This window comes from Lepidochelys kempii, chromosome 2 (genome assembly GCF_965140285.1).
Source record: "Lepidochelys kempii isolate rLepKem1 chromosome 2, rLepKem1.hap1, whole genome shotgun sequence".
NCBI lineage: Eukaryota > Metazoa > Chordata > Testudines > Cheloniidae > Lepidochelys > Lepidochelys kempii.
This window is the reverse complement of record NC_136381.1, coordinates 112,245,476-112,266,522: the sequence shown is the minus strand read 5'-3', so window position 1 is coordinate 112,266,522 and position 21,047 is coordinate 112,245,476. Positions and strand designations below refer to the sequence as shown.

At 40.7% G+C, this 21,047-nt stretch overlaps 1 protein-coding gene across 12 annotated transcripts in view; it reads left to right on the top strand.

Moving 5' to 3' along the window:
- The window catches only part of ATXN1 (ataxin 1), a 280,037-nt gene that overhangs the window by 63,898 nt on the left and 195,092 nt on the right, over positions 1 to 21,047 (top strand). For 9 of the 12 annotated variants that reach the window (XR_012157326.1, XM_073331971.2, XM_073331974.2 and 6 more), the window contains one exon: positions 7,821 to 7,946. The exons of 1 other annotated variant lie outside the window; for it this stretch is intronic. The gene's annotated coding sequence lies outside the window, so the exon portion shown is untranslated. Of the gene's footprint in view, positions 1 to 7,820; positions 7,947 to 10,505; positions 10,609 to 12,945; positions 13,115 to 21,047 lie in introns of all 12 variants that reach the window. 2 more of the 12 variants (XM_073331972.2, XM_073331973.2) reach the window with 2 other exon arrangements.

Sequence of the window (21,047 nt, the reverse complement as noted above, 5' to 3'; positions counted from 1 at the left end):
TAGACCAGGCCTTAGATCATGTAATTGCTTTAGTTAGTAAAAGCCACGTCTTGGGCATTTCATAATTTTTCTGTCTTAGCTTTCTTCCTTTTTCTTTGTATATATTCCCATGAGGAGATTAGAGTGAGTAGGCCTCAGAGAAGAAAGGGTGTATTGAGAAGTTTTGAAAGAGAGCTTGCATTGTGAGGGCCAATGACCATGTCATCTTCTATGACTTGTACAATGCCAAACACACTTATTAAGCTTATCAAATAACAGCCCTGGTCTAGCAAAGCCCTTAAGTTTGTGCTTAATTTTGAACATGTGAGTGGCCGCATTGAAATCAATGCTTGAAGTACGTATGTGCTCAAGTTCCTTGCTGATTTGAGGTCAATAATAATAAGATATTAGTTAAGGATTTTTTACTCAACTAGTGTTCTGTTTTTAAGCAAGTTTTTGTGGCTGTGGTTGTTTGGAGGTAGAAAAGGAATATAATTTATACTTAAATCTAGCTCTTCTATAGCCCTTTTCATCAGTGGATCTCAAAGCGCTTTATAAAGGAGGTCAGCATCATTACTCCCGTTTCACAGATGTCGAAATGGAGGCACTACTATAGTGAGGTGTTGTGGAAATATTATCTTGATATTGTATGTACTTGATGCTATACTACACATCTTTTTAAAAAATGTGCTATTACCCCAGTAGGGTAGGTGTGAGAGTCAGTCTGACAAGTGTGACAAACCTGGGTTCCTGGATTGGACTGTCAGCGATCCACAGAGTTGATTACCAATCCCATCATTTGTTGAAGTTCTTGTCTAGTGATTCATGCTGACAAAAAGGAAGTGGAAATACAGATGACGGGGGAATAACAAAACACTATACAATTACAAATCTTCTCTGTAATATGTGGCATGACAGCTGATATGGGAACTTCATCTACTTCCGTATCCTATCTCCTCGTTAAAGGAAAGGGTTTGGCTTAAATAGTCCTTTTACGTCCAACAAATTCTTCTAGTGCTCAGGTCCTTGTTATTCTACATTAAGGCTTTTGTTGCTTCCCTGACTGCAACTAATGGTCTTGGTGGTGTCCAAAAGCATTATCTTCTCTTGCTGGTTGTCATGCTGCTGCTGGTTGGAGGCTGGTCAGCTCCAGAGAGCTGAAGAATGTTAATGGTGTGATCGCTGGTGTTGCGACAGAAAGTTTCTGCTAAAATTACCTGTTTTCCATAGCATGAGGAGAATTCTATTTTAACATAGCTAAGTGAGCTAGATTGTTCACTCTGTGGACAACTACCTGTCGATAAACAAACACATGCTACTGAAAATCCAGCCTAACATAGCCAGCCTACAGGTGGGGTGGAGTTCAAGATACAGATCTCGTCTTTAAATGCTGAGCTAGCTCCTTTTAAAGGCAGAGAGTAAGAGAGGGAAGAACCTCAAGGCAGTGTGCTCTGATAGCTGCTCTGCTCCCTTCAAAATCCATCTCAAGGGACCCAACATTTCTTAATTTTTCTAGGGGCCCTACATTTAAATATGCAGACTATACACAGGTGCAACATATTTCGCTACAGCGAAATACGCTACCTCTCTCTGTAACATCTGTGTGTACTTACCTCAGACAATTATAATTGTTTAAATATAGTGTTTACCGTTTTTCATGTGCATATTGAAGTTTTATGAAAGAACCTTATTTCTGGCACCAGATTGTCCAGATAGGAAGTATAGACAGTAATCATTTAGGAGGTGGCAGCGCAGTGGTTCCGATATTGGAACTTAGTTTTTTAAAGCAAGCAAACTTTTGTAATCCCGCGGTGCATGGGCCTCCCAGACAGTTCAGTGGCAGCAATCATGAAGGTATTAACTGGGCTGGACCTCATGATTGTAATGTATTGATTTCCCACTTTGCCCCGCTGTACATGCTCTGATACTGTGGCAGAGGAGTACCTACACAGAAATTCTAAAACAAAGGCCTATTTCTGCCATCTACATGTCTGAGGTCTCCAGCTCAGTGGTGGTGTCAGGAAAGATTACGCCTTTGAAGACATAATCCCGCCTCCTCCTGGGCACAAGGAGAAGCATGGTGTGGCGCAGGTCTTGCTACATCTTTTAACATGATAAGCAAACTCTCCACTCAGGGCTGGATGAAGGCCTGGAGACAACAGGTGTGTGCCTTAGGCTGCGAAAGCCATGTGATAAAGTCACCACCGCAGCTTTCAGGGCCTTTTTTTAAAAAGAATGTATTTTTCTAGTCCTCTCGTTTGCAAAGTTGTTTAGAATCCGAGTGCCGCAGATGTCTGAGTTTGCAGACAGCCTCCAGTGCAGGGAAGACCAGCAGCAGACACTAATGCCAGAGAGGAAGCCAACGAGTACTACATACGTCACCAGAGCAGAGCACATCCCCTCTTTCAGGTGAGGGGCCCTGCCACTGCTTGAGTGGAGGAAGAGGCACCCTCCTGCCATTCCCACCACTGCCTGGGGGGAGCAATCTGGCCGTCATAATTTCTCCCTCCTCTGGTGGCATGGGAGTGTCTCTAGGGCTCTGGGTTACCCTAGTCTGGCCCTGACTGCATCCTGATGCACATGGGAGTGGAGCCATGGCTCTGCCCATTCCCTGACCAGAATCACCTCTGGAGCTAGTAAGTCGTGCAGGCAGTTCTAGTCATCCCCACCCGTTCTCTCCCCCCAGTACTTAGAGATGGATTATCTGTGTCAGTGTGAGAGCATCTGTGCAGGGGAACAGTTCACTGTACGCTCTCTTCCCGGCCCCTGTGCAGTCACACAGGGGGAGGCATGATCTAAAACTCTTCCTGTGTAGTGCGTCCTGGGGTTTAATTTCTTTCTTTTCTTGATTCTTTGTTTCTACTGTTGTGGTTTTTGTTGGTTTTTATTGTAATCAGACATGTTAAAATGATTAAGTACAAATTGCTGGGGATGGAAAACTATCTTGGTCAGTTTAGCACAGACAACACCCTCAGACAAATGCAAGTATGAAGCAATCCAGCAGAAAGACTCTTTACAGTATTGCCAACTCACGCCTTTTATCAGAAATCTCGCGATATTTAGTGTTTTTCTTAAAGCCCCAGCTTCTGGATTCAAGCAGCTATATAAAACAGTTCTGTGACTACTCAGAAACCATTCAGCCTTCCATGGATGGCTTTGCTCAGAGAGTTCCGGAAAAGGCAGTAGTGCTGATAAAAGTACAATCCAGCAAAGTGTTTCCTAGCTTGTATTTTCTAAGGACCAGATTCTGATACTGTTACTTATTTTGAGTAGCACCTCGCTCTACAAGGGGCCTTTTGGACTTCAGTGGGTTGCTTTGTTGATTAAGGTGCTATTTAAAATGTGTCTGTCACTTACCTACTTAGTTGTATATTGTAGTTGTTTAGTAATATTTATTTATTAATTATTTATGATCACCGAGCCATTGTGCTTGGCCCTGGTTCCCATTACCATAGTATCGGAGTGCCTTACAATCTTTGTTCAGTGTATCCTCACAAGTCCTCACTGTGAGGTAGGGTCATACTACTGAGTCCATTACACAGATGGGAAACTGAGGCACAGAAAGATTAAAGTATGTAAGTGATTTAGGAGCCTAAGTGCCATTTTCAAAAGTGACTAAGGCTCAGATCCTCAAAGGTATCTCTCAGTGGAGTTAGGCGTCTAAATACCTTTGAGAGTCTGGGCCTTAGGAGCTTGCATCTCACTGAAAGTCTTGGGCACTTCTGAAAATGTTATATGACTGGCCCAAGGTCACACAGGGAGTCTGTGGCAGAGCAGGGAATCTGGCCGTAAATAAACATTATTTATTTATTACAAAAATTAAAGATAAAGGTGAAAGTGAGAATTAAAAGATTTTATGTTGCTGTAGATCTTAAAATAGAACTTTCCATCCCTTACATTTAAATAACACAAAGACTGTGACACAAACACACAGGGAAGCCAGGAAGTTGATAGCAAAGGCTGATCGCTGGTAACTCATGCCCATTACATTTTGTCTTGAATTAATACTGTTTGCAAGGTGGGGTGAGGCATAGATAGATTGTCTTCCTTAACTTTGAACTTCCAGGCTTTTCAGTATTTGGGTCTCAAGTTTAAAGGGTCTCATCCTGCTCCCACAGGTCAGTGGGCCTAACTGTGCAATCCCTAGTCACACTGAGTGAGAGTAGTCTCCTTGAAGTCAGTGCAGTCACTCACATCAATGCTTATCAATGTAAATAAGCCTTCAATGGATGAGACCAGTGTGGGCAGGAACAGGCTATAGTTACTTAAACAGGAGGTTTGGGGTTCTGTATGTAATGTAAACTGCTTTAGGGACTGGTGAAATGCATGCCGTTTCTGTGCAGGTACTAAAAGAAAAGTAGTAAGGGGTTTAGGGGTATTTCCGCCCTCTCTGAAGTACATGAGTTTTTGTTCCCGGTATTTTTTACAACTGGAGCTGCACCATCACTGATTTTACTTTTTGAATCACTGACCACTTTTGGAAAAGTTACTTTGTGTTTGCAGAAGAATGCACAGTCATAGAGAGACGTGGATAATGACTCCACTTCTTAATTAAAAACAATGGAAAAAATTATTCAGTGCTGCCTGTCCGACATAGCTGAAAAAAAGCAAACAAACAGTTTGGCTTAAATGCACGTAAGCTCAGGAATTCTGTCCTCAGTCACATTGTGAAACTTCCTTGACTTCAGTGGGGGTTTCACAGGTGTAGCAGAGGGGAGAATTTAGCTATAAATTTTGTATAGCAATTCCAAATACAGTTCTAAAATTTGTTTATAAAACCATAACTAACATACCCAGAATCCAAAGGGGATTGTGAAATAGGATGAAGGATTCTCAAAGAGAAAATGAACGCAGTGCTGGTTCAAAGCACTAAGTCATTTAATACTGCAAGAGACAGCTTAAACCTTAAATACTGGACCAAATGCATCCCTGTCATAAATGGCTGTACATGAGGGTAAACCTGACCTATTGTTTTACTACAATCAAAAGAAGATTGAGCATGTTGGTGTAACTCTTAATCTCTTATTTTAAAATCAAAAACATTCATGCTTTTTTGGTGATTGTGGGGAATATCAAAATTGTATCGTATCATAAGAATGTCCATACTGGGTCAGACTAAAGGTCCATCCAGCCCAGTATCCTGTATACTGACAGTGGTCACTGCCAGGTGCCCCAGAGGGAGTGAACCGAACAGGTAATGATCTAGTGATCTCTCTCCTGCCATCCATCTCCACCCTCTGACAAATAGAGGCTAGGGACGCTATTCCTTAGCTATCCTGGCTAATAGCCATTAATGGACTTAACCTCCATGAATTTATCCAGTTCTCTTTTAAACCCTGTTATAGTCTTAGCCTTCACAACCTCAGGCAAGGAGTTCCACAGGTTGACTGTGTGTTGAGTGAAGAAGAACTTCCTTTTATTTGTTTTAAACCTGCTGCCCATTAATTTCAGTTGGTGGCCCCTAGTTCTTATATTATGGGACCAAGTAAATAACTTTTCCTTATTTACTTTCTCCACACCACCCATGATTTTATATACCACTATCATATCCCCCCCTTAGTCTCCTCTTTTCCAAGCTGAAAAGTCTTGGCCTCTTTAATCTCTCCTCGTTTGGGACCCGTTCCAAACCCGTAATCATTTTAGTTGCCCTTTTTTGAACCTTCTTTAATGCCAGTATATCTTTTATGAGATGATGGGACCACATCTGTACGCAATATTCAAGATGTGGGAGTACCATGGATTTATATAAGAGCAATAAGATATTCTCCGTCTTATTCTCTATCCCTTTTTTAATGATTCCTAACATCCCGTTTTTCTTTTTGACTGCTGCTGCGCACTGCTTGGACGTCTTTAGAGAACTATCCACGATGACTCCAAGATGTTTTTCCTGATTAGTTGTAGCTAAATTAGCCCCCATCATATTGTATGTACAATTGGGGTTCTTTTTTCCAGTGTGCATTACTTTACATTTATCAGGTTTCAGAGTAACAGCCGTGTTAGTCTGTATTCACAAAAAGAAAAGGAGTACTTGTGGCACCTAACCAATTTATTTGAGCATAAGCTTTCGTGAGCTACAGCTCACTTCATCGGATGCGTCATCGGATGCGTTACCTAGGGAGGTGGTAGAATCTTCTTCCTTAGAGGTTTTTAAGGTCAGGCTTGACAAAGCCCTGGCTGGGATTATTTAACTGGGAGTTGGTCCTGCTTTGAGCAGGGGGTTGGACTAGATGACCTTCTGGGGTCCCTTCCAACCCTGATATTCTATGATTCTATGCATACTGTGGAAACTGCAGAAGACATTATAAATATATTTTATAAAATATATATGAATAAATATATAAATATGTATTATAAAATTATAAATATAATGTCTTCTGCATTTTCCACAGTATGCATCCGATGAAGTGAGCTGTAGCTCACGAAAGCTTATGCTCAAATAAATTGGTTCGTCTCTAAGGTGCCACAAGTACTCCTTTTCTTTTTATATTTATCCACATTAAATTTCATGTGCCATTTTGTTGCCCCATCACTTAGTTTTGTGAGATCTTTTTGAAGTTCTTCACAGTCTGCTTCGTTCTTAACTATCTTGAGCAGTTTAGTATCGTCTGCAAACTTTGCCACCTCACTGTTTACCCCTTTCTCCAGATCATTTATGAATAGGTTTAATAGGATTGGTCCTAGGACTGACCCTAGGGGAACACCACTACTTACCTCTCTCCATTCTGAACATTTACCATTTATTCCTACTTTGTTCCCTGTCTTTTAACCAGTCCTTAATCCATGAAAGGATCTTCCCTCTTATCCCATGACAACTTAATTTACGTAAGAGCCTTGGGTGAGGTACTTGTCAGAGGCTTTCTGGAAATCTAAGTACATTATGTCCACTGGATCCCCCTTGTCCACATGTTTGTTGACCTCCTCAAAGAACTCAAATAGATTAGTAAGACATGCTTTCCCTTTGCAGAAACCATGTTGACTTTTGCACAACAGTTTATGTTCTTCTATGCATCTGACAATTTTATTCTTTACTATTGTTTCAACTAATTTGCCTGGTACTGACATTAGACTTACAGGTCTGTAATTGCCAGGATCACCTCTAGAGCCCTTCTTAAATATTGGCGTTATATTAGCTATCTTCCAGTCACTGGGTACAGTAGCTGATTTAAAGGACAGGTTACAAACTATAGTTAATGGTTCTGCAATTTCACATTTGAGTTCACACAGAGAGTCACTCTCTCTCATTCACTCACCCTCCCACCCTTCTTTCCTCCCTCCTTCAGCCAGTCTGTCTTGTGTTCTGTAAATTCCAAAATATTGTAGTACATATTTACTGTCTGGTCTGATATTTTCCCACATATCAGTATTAAAAAAGATGAATGTGACAAAGTGAACTGTGTGGATCTTTAGGCAGTCAATCAAACGTCACATAAATCTTCCTTAAATAATAATCATGAACGATCACTACTGTAGCAGTTTGTTATTTAACACAACATATTTTTCTGATTTGCATCTACGGTGATTCTTTCCTTTCCCTCATGCAATTTTGTATTTTGTTGAATGAGGTACTCATTTGTTCATTAACGACCATACTATAGTACAGTATAGTGTACCAGAGAACATGATTTTTTAAAAGTACTTCAAAGTTGTTTAAGGCAATTGAGGGGGAAAAGTGCAACCTACAAAACAGTCATCCGAGTGCTTCTGCTCTGGGTAGTTAACACAGTTGCTTTAGGAAATAAAATATACATTGGAGAAAGGTCAGGGATTTCCCCTGAGCCACCTAGCAACCACTTGAAGTGACATTTTCATTCTGAGTGTTTCTTGTTTTGTTTTCATTTAAGTATCCTGGAGCACAATGGAAAAGTTTTAATATGAGACATCAGAAAAAAAGGCTGCAATGTCTAGTGTGCTGAGGGGAAAAAGAGAGACTTATGACTGCATCTTGAAACACGCTCAGATGATTTGAGGTAAGTGATAGAAAAGGTTTTGGCACAAATTCGATTGTAATTAATGTAATCATTATTAACTTTTGAATCTCAGGATGTCTTTATAACCTGCATTGATAGATGAGTGCGTGTGTGTGTAAGTAAAAATAACATAAAATTTTAATGGCAAATCCAGAAGAAAAAAAAAAAAGTAGTGTACTTATGTTTCTGAAATTAACTACCTGAGCAAACGCTATCCGGCAGACTCATATGCAGGTGTTTAACTTCATGCAAATGATTAGTCCCAGTTGAATCAATGAGGCTTCTCATGTTTAAAGTTATTCATATGCATGAGTATTTGTGGGATCAGAGACCATATTATACAATCCCATCTCAAGAAAGGTATTCTATAAAATATAGTGGATTGTAGGAAAATGCCTATACAATCTCTTATTGTTATAGAACTGACATTAGTAATCAGATTTTACAGCAGTCTGCAGTAGTATTTTTATGTTAAATAGGTACCTTTCAATTATATATTTTAAAAATCTTCACCTGGAATATCAGACTTCTTACAGAGGTCTGTTAATTTTATTTTATCTTTAATATTTTGGCTGGCTTAACTGCTTTGTTGGTGACATTCTTCACTGGTGCAGTTAAAACAGTAAAGTCTCCTTTCTGAACCAGAGCTATAAATGGTGCATCAATATTTGAATAACAGCAGAATCAGCACTTCTGTCACTCAGACTACTTTGTGTTGTTTTGTTTTAGCATTTCCTAAATAAAGAGGGTTTAAATATGAATTGCAATGAAGAACCTCATCTTTCATCTCTGTTCTTCATTTTCCAGGCCTTTATTTTGCTCGCATTCAAAAGGAATGACCGAATTTTTGTCCTGAGTAAGGGCAAAAATACAGTACAGTTGTAAAACTATGATCCCTGAACATACTATATAAATAGCCATTAAAAAATCCTGTGGCCTCCTTTCTGAATAGAAAAACCAAACCGTTTCTTCCATTCCACATACAAGTGTTGGAAAATTACTGTAAGAAACCTGCACAGTTGAGGGCATGGATGAATTGCTGTGTTCTCTCATGGGACAACGGTTAGCTATGGTGTGAAAGGGGCAGGGAATGTGGTATCAGGCCCGTGCAGAGCATGAGAGCCACCAAGGAATTCCAACAGCAACCCCCTGGGTCTTGGGACATCTCTGTTGCGTGCCTGCATCTTGATGCACTATTGCCCTTCACTCCCCCTTCCTCAAGCAGCATGACTGGCTACCGTGGTCATGGTGCCACTAGTATCTCTGAGCATTAGTCAGCTCTCAGAAAGGGGATTTGAAAAGCCATGGAGCTGACGTTCTTTTTGTAAGGACCAGCCTTAATACTCAGGAGGATTTCCAGTGCACCACAGCACTGCAAACAGTTACTGCTCCGCTCCAAGACGACTGCGAACGGTAAGAAGTCAGAAAAGCAGGTCATGAGCTTGGAACATCAGGTTGCTGAAGGGGAAAATGTGTTCCTCTTCCCCATCCAGCTATGCTGCTCAAAATCCTACAGCAAGATTACAGCGGGGTGGGGAAGAGTAAAATGCACAATGTATCCCTTTCCTGCCCTCTTTTTCCCATTGCTTGGACTAATCTGGATGGTATTTGTACATGTTTGCTCCCTTCCTTGCTGCAGAGTGGAGGAGAGCATAGCAGGCCCATGGACACTGATTTATATGTGCTTCATAGGAATGAAGTCAGTAAGTTTCTTTGGAATCCACAAGCTCAGCGCTGGGAATCAACATATTTCCTCTTTGGTCCGTGATTTAGGGCTGTTGCTTGGAAAATTGTACTAGTCCTGAAAGCATTCATACTAGTCCAATAACTAAGAATCTTTGCAAACTCCTGAAGATTACTACTTTGTGCCATCTGATTGCTTAGTTTCTTCCATGCCTTCAGGTGGTAAAAAGCATTGCTTTCTAGAGCTAACCTTTCTTCAGGTAGCCGATGATCAAAATAATGTCAGAATTCAGCTAGTGCAAGAGGAAGATGTTGAATCAATTTAATTTTCTTCTAATGTTTGATATCTCACAACCTATCGTGACTATCTGATATTCCCAGTTTTCATGTCGTGCTCCCTGTCAGTACCCGGCCCAGGCCGGGGAAGTTAATGAGCCAACCAGCAGACTGAATTGGGTGATGAATCCTGGTTACATGCCACCTGAGGCAGCTTGCACATATGCTAAGAAAAAGAAGTGATACAAAACGTTCATTTGTTTCTAGCCCTTGTGGAACATAAGATATTGGATCTGCAATTATGTCAGGCCAGTGTGATGTCCTTTATTTGTGTAGTTCTTTTTTTTTTTTTTTTTTAAACCCTGGTGCAGAATTGACCTCAGACCAATGTAATCAAGATGGTTTTCCTTTCCTAGTATCCTCCTAGTTCTTCTTCAGGTCATGTCTTAATGAGTGCTCCATGTCACGATATGTGCACCCATGCACTCTTGATCAGAGATTTTTGTCAGAATTGTCCGTTTGGGCCCTAGACACCCTTGTGCCCTAATATAAGGGTATATAGGGAAGGGAGACACTGCCCCCACTCCAGTTCTTTCTCAGTCACAAAGGTCTAGCAAGGGACTCGGAGGCAGAGGAGAAAGAGGACAGCTCGTGGAACACCTCCAGGGATGCATGTCTCGAACAACTCCAGTTTCTGGACAAGGTAAATAACCTCTTTAGTGGTTGAAAAGGAGCTGAAGTGGTAGTGGTCCACCCCTTCTTATGTACCCTCGTATTGGGGCACAAGGTTTTCTAGGGCACAGGCCCCAGTGAGCTGCATTGGTTTCCAAAGCAACTTGTGTTAAGTGGAAATGAGGCTTTGCTAATATGTGTGCTTGCTTAGAGTTTCCTGCATGTGGATCTTTTCAATGGGGTGTGCCTTTTGTGAATCAGAAGGAGAGCTACAGGCTGCCAGACACATAGTGCAATTGTTCATTTGTTTACATGTGTGAGTGTAAGCTTTTGTAAAAGGGAGGTTCTGGGGAGGGAGTAGAGGGAGCTTTATTGTGTGTGGTTGAGTGAGTGTCATGAAACAACACAGTGCATGGCTTTAGGGAGATGCAGGCTGCCTGTAGTGCCTCCTATGGGTATGTTCCATTTAGTACTGATGAGCAGTCCCTCTGATTTTCATTTATTAGTAAGCCATATAAAAATTAAATGACTTGAAGCTGAAGTAGCATTTGTCTACTAGGGCTGTAAACTACAAAAGGCAAAATATTCAAAATCTGAAAAGTTTCCAACACTTTCTTTAAATCATGTGCATTGTCTTTCAAAATAGCAATGTAAATATGAATGAAACCAGTACTGTGATCCCGCAGCGAGGCTATTCATTATAAAGGCCATAAAAGGCATAGTGGTATAGATTAGACATGGGTCTGACCTGGAATCTAGGTCTGCTTGCAAGTTTGGGAAAGTTAGGATCCAGATCTGAACTTTGTGGTCTAGGGTCATTTCTAATAGAGGGTGATTTTTAACTTCGTCCATAAAACTGGAAGAGCACACAGGTTATAAAGCGGCATTATTAAATAACATTTTGCCTGTCTCTGACCTGCCCCTTTCTCTTCCCAAGATCAGTTATGTATAAGTGCAGAAACCGTTTTCTTGAGCATACTTGTGGCAAAAGTACACTGATTCAGGGACCTGTGGATCACTTTATTTGGTTCTGAACAACCATCACACAAATGTGTTTTTTTTTTCCAATGGGCCCTGTCCCTTTCTGGAGTTAAAACTTTCTTGTCCAGTGAGGATTTTGCAGGGTCTCAGAGGAGTTCAGTGGCATGGCCTTAAAGCCCTGTGAAGCCCAAAATTTATGGGCCAATCCACTTTGGAGCATACTATGCTACACTGAGTGGACTTGTGATGCTCCAGCTGCCTAGTGGTCACACACATGGGTTTGGAGAGAAGGAGGGACCATGGTGGTGGGTATGTTTCTAGTGGGATCCTGCAGGTTCTTGGTGCTAAGCTATCTAACATTTTTATCAAAGACCTGGAAGAAAATATAAAATCACTGATAAAGTTTGCAGACAACACAAAAATTAGGGGAGTAGTAAATAAAGAAGAGGGCAGGTCTCTGATACAGAGCAATCTGGGTTGTTTGGTAACCTGAGCACAGGCAAACAATATACATTTTAATGCAGCTGAATGGAAATGTATTTATCTAGGAACAAAGAATGAAGGGCATACACACAAGATGGGGGACTCCATCCTGGGAAGCAGTGACTCAGAAAAAGATTTGGGAGTTGCGGATAATCAGCTGAGCATGAGCTCCCAGTGTGATGCTTAGACCAAAAGAACTAACATGATCCCATGAAACCTAAATAGGGGAAGCTCAGGTAGGCATAGAGAGATTATTTTACCTCTGTATTGGGCACTTGCTACTGGAATACAGTGTCTAGTGTCTACAATTCAAGAAAGATATTGGAAATTTAAGAGGGTTCAGAAAACAGCCATGAGAATTATTCAAGGATTAGAAAACATGCCTTATAATGATAGGTGCAAAGAACTCAAGTCTGTTTATCTTAACAAAGAGAAGGTTAGGGGGTGACTTGAACACAGTCTATAAGTAACTACATGGGGAACAAAATGTTGATAATGGGCTTTTCAGTCTAGCAGAGAAAGGTATAACACGATCCAGTGGCTTAAAGTTGAAGCTAGACAAATTTAGACTGGAAAGGAGGTGCAATTTTTTAACTGTGAGCGTAAGTAACCATTGGAACAATTTATGAAGGGTTGTGGTGGACTCTTCATCCCTGGCCATTTTTAAATCAAGATTAGATAATATTTTTTTAAAGATATGGTCTAGTTCACACAAGAATTATTTTGGGGAGGATCTTCAGCCTGTGTTATACAGGAGGTCAGACTAACTGTTCACAGTTGTCCTTCTCAACTTGGAATCTATGAATCATATTGTCTTGACTTTGATCTCCCTTGTGCATATATAGTGGTCTTTGCACACTTTTCCCCTGCTCATTTTCCTCCTGTTCACTCATTGCCTTCATAGGCCTCTTCAGTTGTCATAGCTGCATGGTCTCTAGGGAGTTGTCTGGCTATTTGTGGTTTTACACGTCTTCCAGCTACGTCAGAGATTCAAATCCAGCACTCAGGGACATTATGTGGATTTGTGACACGCCTGTGGGACTTTGGATCCATAAACCAATGAATGGATTACAGTGAGACATAAAGTATTTTCATCTGTAACATATTATCCTGCTATAATATTATTCATGTTGTTATGCAAAGGAAAGCTGGCATTGATATATTGACCTGCCAAAAGGTAGGAGACACCTGTAAGCATGAATGAACAGGGAACTTCTTACCACAGTGAATTTGGCCTCTTCCTAATAACATTCTACCTCTGGACTATAGTTTAGAAGAATGGATGCAGTTTTTCTTTTAATGATGAATTAAAATATTTTAAAAATAATTAAATACCAAAAAGTTCAGGACAATTTTTTTCAAACCTGGGTAATTTAAAGTTAGGCTCCTAAATATAGATTGCACATCTGCATCATCCATTGACTTCATGCATTCAGGTTGGACAGTTTTGGCCAAAGACTCTTTATCATTAACTGCACACACACATAAGATATCTTAAAGCTACAAATAAATCTTTTTAAAAACAAAATATCTGAAAACCATTCCCCCATCTAGTTAACTGCAAAAACCTGTGTTCAGGATTCTGTGTATCCTTTGCTCTCACTGATAACATCGTGAATACCGAAAGGACCATGAGAAGCTAGTTCATTGGCCATCCAACTTCTGAGTATCTGTATTGCGGCCAACTATTGTAGGAGAAACAAAACAAGGCAGTAGATGTTACTTCTGCAAAGGATGAGATGGGACTGCCGAATTTTGGGCCATACATGTCAGTGAAAGGCTTTTTTGACTATGATATGACTCCTAGTCCACGTCATACCAAGTGCTGGTTTGCCACGATAAAACACTGCTGAAAAACGTGTGTGTAAATTGCCTTTCTTTTTACTGTCATTCAGTGGAATAGTGCCTACTCTCTAAAGAGGCAGAGCATAGCAATCCAGACAGTGGTATTGCTGGGTTATATATCAGTCAGCGTTTAGGTGCATCTGATGTTAAAAGCACTGAAATAGCCTTAAAGTAGGCAGTGTGGTACAGTGTTTATTGCCAGGGATTTGGATTTGGAAGAAGTGGGTTGTACTTTGATTCTTCCACTGACTTGCTGTGTAATCTTGGGCAAGTCATTTAGGAGAGATGTTCAAAGGCACAGTAGGTAGTAAGATACCTAACTGCCATTTGGGCCATTTTCCCCTTATCCTTGTGCTAATAAGCAATGGTCACATAAACACCACCCTGTACAGGAAACCTACTGACCGCTATACTTACCTACATGCCTCCAGCTTCCATCCAGGCCACATCACACGATCCATTGTCTACAGCCAAGCTCTAAGGTACAATCACATTTGCTCCAATCCCTCAGACAGAGACAAACACCTACAAGATCTCTATCAAGCATTCTTAAAACTACAGTACCCACCTGCTGAAGTGAAAAAACAGATTGACAGAGCCAGAAGAGTACCCAGAAGTTACCTACTACAGGACAGGCCCAACAAAGAAAATAACAGAATGCCACTAGCCATCACCTTCAGCCCCAACTAAAACCTCTCCAGCGCATCATCACAGATTTACAACCTATCCTGAAAAATGATCCCTCACTCTCACAGATCTTGGGAGACAGACCAGTCCTCACTTACAGACAGAAGCAAATACTGAAGCAAATACTCTCCAGCAACCAAACACCACAAACCAAAAACACTAACCCAGGAACCTATCCTTGCAGCAAAGCCCGATGCCTACTCTGTCCACATATTTATTCAAGTGACACCATCATAGGACCTAATCACATTAGCCACACCATCAGGGGCTCGTTCACCTGCACATCTACTGATGTGATATATGCCATCATGTGCCAGCAATGCCCCTCTGCCATGTACATTGGCCAAACTGGACAGTCTCTACGCAAAAGAATAAATGGACACAAATCTGACATCAGGAAGCATAACATTCAAAGACTGGTAGGAGAACACTTCAACCTCTCTTGCCACTCAGTAAAAGATTTAAGGGTGGCAATTTTGCAACAGCAAAGCTTCAAAAACAGACTCTAAGGAGAAACTGCTGAGCTTGAATTAATATGCGAACTAGATACCATTAATTTGGGTTTGAATAGAGACTGGGAGTGGCTGGGTCATTACGCATATTGAGTCTAATTCCCTAAGTTAAGTATCCTCAACCTTCTTGTCAACTGTCTAAATGGGCCATCTAGATTATCACTACAAAAGTTTTTTTTTCTCCTGCTGATAATAGCTCATCTTAACTAATTAGCCTCTCACAGTTTGTGTGGCAACTTCCAACTTATCTGTATGAATATATATATCTTCTTACTATATGTTCCTTTTTATGCATCGATGAAGTGGGCTGCAGCCCACGAAAGCTTATGCTCTAATAAATGTGTTAGTCTCTAAGGTGCCACAAGTACTCCTGTTCTTTTTGCGGATACAGACTAACACGGCTGCTACTCTGAAACCTGTACATTTCAAGTTTCTCCATCTTTAAAAAGAGAATAATAATTACCTTTCTTCATAAAGCAAGTAAAGATTGTTGGATAAAAGGGGGTTTAGATGAAATGCAAAATATTCTTCGGAAAACTTACTTGAGTAACGGCTCAAAACCTAATTGGATCTGCAAGGCCAGTAGCCCAGACAGCGGAAACAGCCTCTTTCCTCTCTGTTAACATACCAAACAGCAGAAACCTGTGTGAGGGAACTCTGTTGCTCAATTGTGGAGTTTTGCACTCCATCAAAGGGGTAGTGTGTGGGTATGGTGAGAGTTATGGCAAAAGGGTCCACTGTGTGCATGGATCCACAAAGACCTAAGCACTGTTTGTGGTGGGGAACAGTTGGGCTGTGTCCACACCGTCCCACCACTTCCCTTCTGTTCTGCAGTAGTGCCTGCAACTGGGCTTCTGAACGGGCACAGGATGGTGCGGCTGGAGATTCTGTTCCTAAGCTCCGCAGTTCTTGTGGGCATTTCTTTGCATACACTGTTTACTCTGAATAGGCCTCATCCAAACCCCAATGAGGTCAATGGAAGACATCTACTGACTTCAGTGGGCTTCGGATCAGGCCCAATATGCTCACGTTCCATGGTTTGTCCTACAGTAACATTGTTTTAAATTGTAGTGTTTTGGAGCATTACTTCAGAATGCTACAGTACTTTTTAAAATATGAACTTGGTTTAAATAACCTTGCAGGCCTTAAGTTGCAAGCTGTTTCTGTGAAGCTCTCCTGGTTTGCAATAAAACTTTTTTAAAAAAAGATTTTAGGGCTTCAACTGACTTTTGTTCCTGTTTCCCAGGTCTGTTTTACTTGCATTTTATATTAACCACCCTATTGCACCTGCTTGAGCCCTGTGATATGCAAAAACACATTACAGTTGCACATAGAGCAAGGAATGAATCACTGCATTCTGCTTTTCAATTAGATTACTTAAATTACAAAGCATAAGTATTCCTTTTGGTATGGCACAGCAGCATTATTATCTCACTGTATTGATGGAATGGGAGTGGAAGTGAACATAATTCTTCTTCTATTACATCGTTAATGAGCCACAATTAAAAATAGTGTGTTGGCGTGCTAGAGTGAATGTGTTATTTTCAGAATTTTATGTAAGCCATTTCTGCTGTTGTACTTAGCCAGCGCCATGTTGCTCTGAAAGCTTTTAGAAATAAAATTGCCGAAAGGTCTGTCTGCTTGTCAAAAGCTAATTGGACAGTAAAGTCTGTCGGCTATAAAGGTTTAAGTTTGCTACTGTGTGTCAGAGTCTATTTGTGTTTCTTAGGTTTTCTTTTTGGATGACTCCTTCTTTTACTATACAGGAAAAAGAATCACACAGTACAGTAGGTTTGTTCTGTATGCACAGAGCTCCACTTGGATTCCATGTGTGATGCTTTTGGTTGAAAGCCTGACTCAGAGGTGGCGCAAGACTGCTAATGCTAATACTTTCAGTGTTCAAATATATACAGTGTGTGTAGACGCACATGTAGGAGTTTAATTTCAATTGTCTTTTTTTAGATCTTTTTCCAAAACTTAAGTCGTTTTTAGCATTTTGCTAATTTTTTCAGCACTTGTAGCTTCTGAAAGAATTGACATCACTGAGAGATTAGAAAATAATCCTGTCATTTTCATCTTGACAGTATTCTGTTCTGTGCTCCAAAAACCTGATGCATAATAATGGATAAGCCAAAGATTTCTTGGAATTGTCTCCCCCCCCCCCCCCCCCCGCGCAATTCTGTTTCTATCTTTAGCATCATAGCAGGGAGCTCATCAGTGCATTGGATCATGTTCATGTTTAAACCATATAGTTCTTTGTAACTTTAGAACAAAATGAAGGTGATGGGTTAAGTGCAGAAGGGTGGTTTGTTCGTGTTGGTAAATTGACATGGGGTGATATTGAAAAGCAACCTTGCTTAAAATCCCTGGGTTAGGCCTGGGGTGGTCAGCGAATCAAGGGCTCCCCATCACACTGCGATCATGGCTCCTCATTGCATTGAGTCAGCAGCACTGTGTGGAGCACTTGATGTGCTGAAACCTCGGCACTGAAATGGTTGGCTGCATCCACCTCATGCACATCCCTGTTAGAAAGCTCCGTCTCCCTGGAGACCTGCTCAACCCCTCAGGCCTTTTCTAGAACCAGTCATTCTGCCTGGCCCTCCAGAGCTTCCTTTTCCACCCCAGAGCCTACCCTATTTGTGCTCTGTTTTCAAGTCTTTCCCAACAGCAGGTGAGTCAGGGACAGAGCAGTTGAGAAAAATTAAATAAAAATTAAATTTGTTGAAAAATTAACATGATTTTTCAATACATTTTTCAATCTGCTTTATTTGGCAGGGAAACCTGCCAAAACACAAGTAGCTGATGGATTTAGGAGACCTTGGTTCAAGTCCTTGCTTTGCCATAGACCACGTATGTCACCTTGGGCAAGTCACTTAGCCTCTCTATGCTTCAGTTCCCTGTCTATAAAATGTGGAGAATAGTAGTTCCCTACCTCACAGGGATGTATGTGAGGATATACACAATGATTGAGAGGTACTCAGGTACTGTAGTATTGGGGGCCATCTAAGTACCCAAGATACATGGGTAGGATATAAGTAGTGTTGTTGGATAATCTTGGCCAAATCAGGGAGGGTATCATGAATAACTGTCTGACACGTTGTGCTCAGAATGTGTGTGTGAAGTTCGGCATCCGTGGGAAGAGAGACTGTTTAAGTGTGGAACCCAAAGAAATGGGTAGGAAGAGTGCCAAATTATAGCAAAGGGAGCATTTTAAAATGTTTTCTCTGAAAAAGGTAGCAAATATCTTACCAAAAATTGACATTGGAAATGCAGTTATTCTCTGAAGAGCTATTGGGTCAAGTTTGGAGATGCAATTCAATCATTAAAGTGTGAAATGGAAGGATTTAAAGTTCTGCTTTTAAACTATAAATTTCAAATGAACCTTCGCTGTGAAGTCATTACTGACGCCTCCATAATATTGTTGGTATTAATGTCTGTTTGTACTTCAGTTCACAAAGAAACATTTCAGATAGAAACATTCTAGGCTGATAACAAAATAAGACGTAAAAAATTTCACCTTGAGTTTCTGGTGGCAAACCAGCAAGGCTTTGCTGTCATGGCTGGTGATGTCAGTGTAATTTCTCTAGAGTTTTCACTAACCTGAGGTCCCGGATCTCCTCCTCCCTGCGGACTGCTCAGGACATGTTGATTTTAGACACCCAGGATCCCTTGGGAAAGGGCACTTCCCTTGTTTTGTTGTGTTCCTTTCCCCAGCTGCTCAGTTCCTGGTTTGTCCTTTGAACTTTCCAGCTTCTGTGCTTTGCTCCTGGTGCTGGCAGTCCAGTGTAATTGACAAAAATCCTACTTCACAAAGCTTTAAAAAGCAGGGGTGCAGTAAATTCCATTTGACTGCCAGCACCCAGAGCACAGCAGGCATAGTTGGGAAAGCGGCCGAGGGACTGGGGTGTGGGCAATAGAAGGGGCAGAGAATGTACAACAGCGGCTCATGGGTGGGAGAAAGGGGAGAAGAAGAGACAACGTATAGGCCAGGGGTCGGCAACCTATGGCACGCGAGCTGGTTTCAGTGGCACTCTCACTGCCCAGGTCCTGGCCACCGGTCCGGGGGGTTCTTCATTTTAATTTAATTTTAAATGAAGCTTCTTAAATGTTTTAAAAACCTTATTTACTTTACATACAACAATAGTTTAGTTCTATATTATAGACGTATAGAAAGAGACCTTCTAAAAACGTTAAAATGTATTACTGGCACACAAAACCTTAAATTAGAGTGAATAAACGAAGACTCGGCCCACCACTTCTGAAAGTTTGCTGACCCCTGGTATAGGGGATAAGAAAGGAAGTTGGAGAATATAAGGGAGGGGTGAGATTAATGAATAATTTAAAAATATTTGTTTATTAACCCTTTCAGTGCCCTGCTGACGTGCAGTGCACGTCAGGCAAAGTCACAACTTGCATAACTGGTGTGCTGGCCTCATGGGAGTCAATTGCAAAATTCTCATTGACTTCAGTGGACCAGGATTTCACCCATGTTTACTGCATGCTCTGTGCTGCTGTGGGTTGTCATGTCTCAGTATATGTGTTCACTTAGTACACATGGCATGCCGACATGCACAAGGTATGTTAACCTAAGCGTGATTGTAAATCTGTGAGGAATGGGGTAGCCTGGGTAACTCTATTGATTCCAGCAGTTACATCAATGAAAAATTGGAGTAAAATCATAGAATATGAGGGTTGAAAGAGACCTCAGGAGGTCATCTGGTCCAATCCCCTGCTCAAAGCAGGACCAATCCCCAATTTTTGCCCCAGATCCCTAAATGGCCTCCTCAAGGATTGAACTCACAACCCTGGGTTTAGCAGGCTAATGCTCAAACCACTGAGCTATCCCTACCCCTACGGTGAGTTAGACCCTTCATTTTTTCCTCAGGTGGAAGGTCTGTAGGGGGAATTGTATTGTATATATGCTTGGTAATATATTTTTAGTAAAACCTTCATAATATCACTTTGGTTAATATCTACACTTCACTTCTTAGTATTCAATCTGACTGTTTTATTCTGCAAAGTATCCTTGATATAAGAACAAATTCCTATTTAATGTTGCAACCAGAAAAACATCATTCTGTTTTCCTCTCCTGGCTTCTTTTTGAAATTTTAAATTCTAAATAAAACACTTCTTTTGCTCACTTGCTAGGATTCATGGCAGCAATAACCAGCCACCTGAAGTATCAGTGAATGAAATGTATACAGAAATGATGAGGTGGTGAGAGTTTTGTTGTGCTTTTCCTGTTGACATTGCTCAGTTTATAATAGAGCCTATCATGCTATGGCATTCCTGCATATGGACAGCATTTTACAGTACAGGAAAGATATATGCATAGAATACACTGTGATTAGAGAGCAATGATGCATAGTTCTGTTGTGAACTAATTTTGCTTGTCATGTTCAAAAAGTCTTTAGGTGTTATGTACAATAAAAAGATTTTCACTGTTATGTAAATCTTACATTAAATAGGTTGGAATGTAAAATGAATATATTCACAGAGAAGGAATAACAATGTTCTATATACAGTTTCCATGCAGACAACTGCAGTACAACATTGCTAATCTTCACACTATATAATTCATCTTCCCGTCTCATCATAAATTAAAACATCCAAGTGCTGTAGTCTGTTTTCCCAATCCAAAAGTCCCGATTCAGGAAAGCACATATGCATGTGCTTAAGTCCACGCCAACTCAAGATAGCACTTTAAATCCTATTGAAGTCAAGGAGGTGTTTAAGATAAACAGATGCTTAAATGCAGTTCTGAACAGAGATTTCCTGAATTGAAGCCAGAGACTCTTTAATATTTGTACACAATATACTACAGCACATATAGTAGTACGTCATGAGGTATTCGCCTAAATAATAAAACGCCAATTAAAATATATTTTGTAATGCTTGCTTTTTTCTGTTTATTCACTAATTAATTTAAACTAATAATTCATCCATTAACTTGGAACAGAT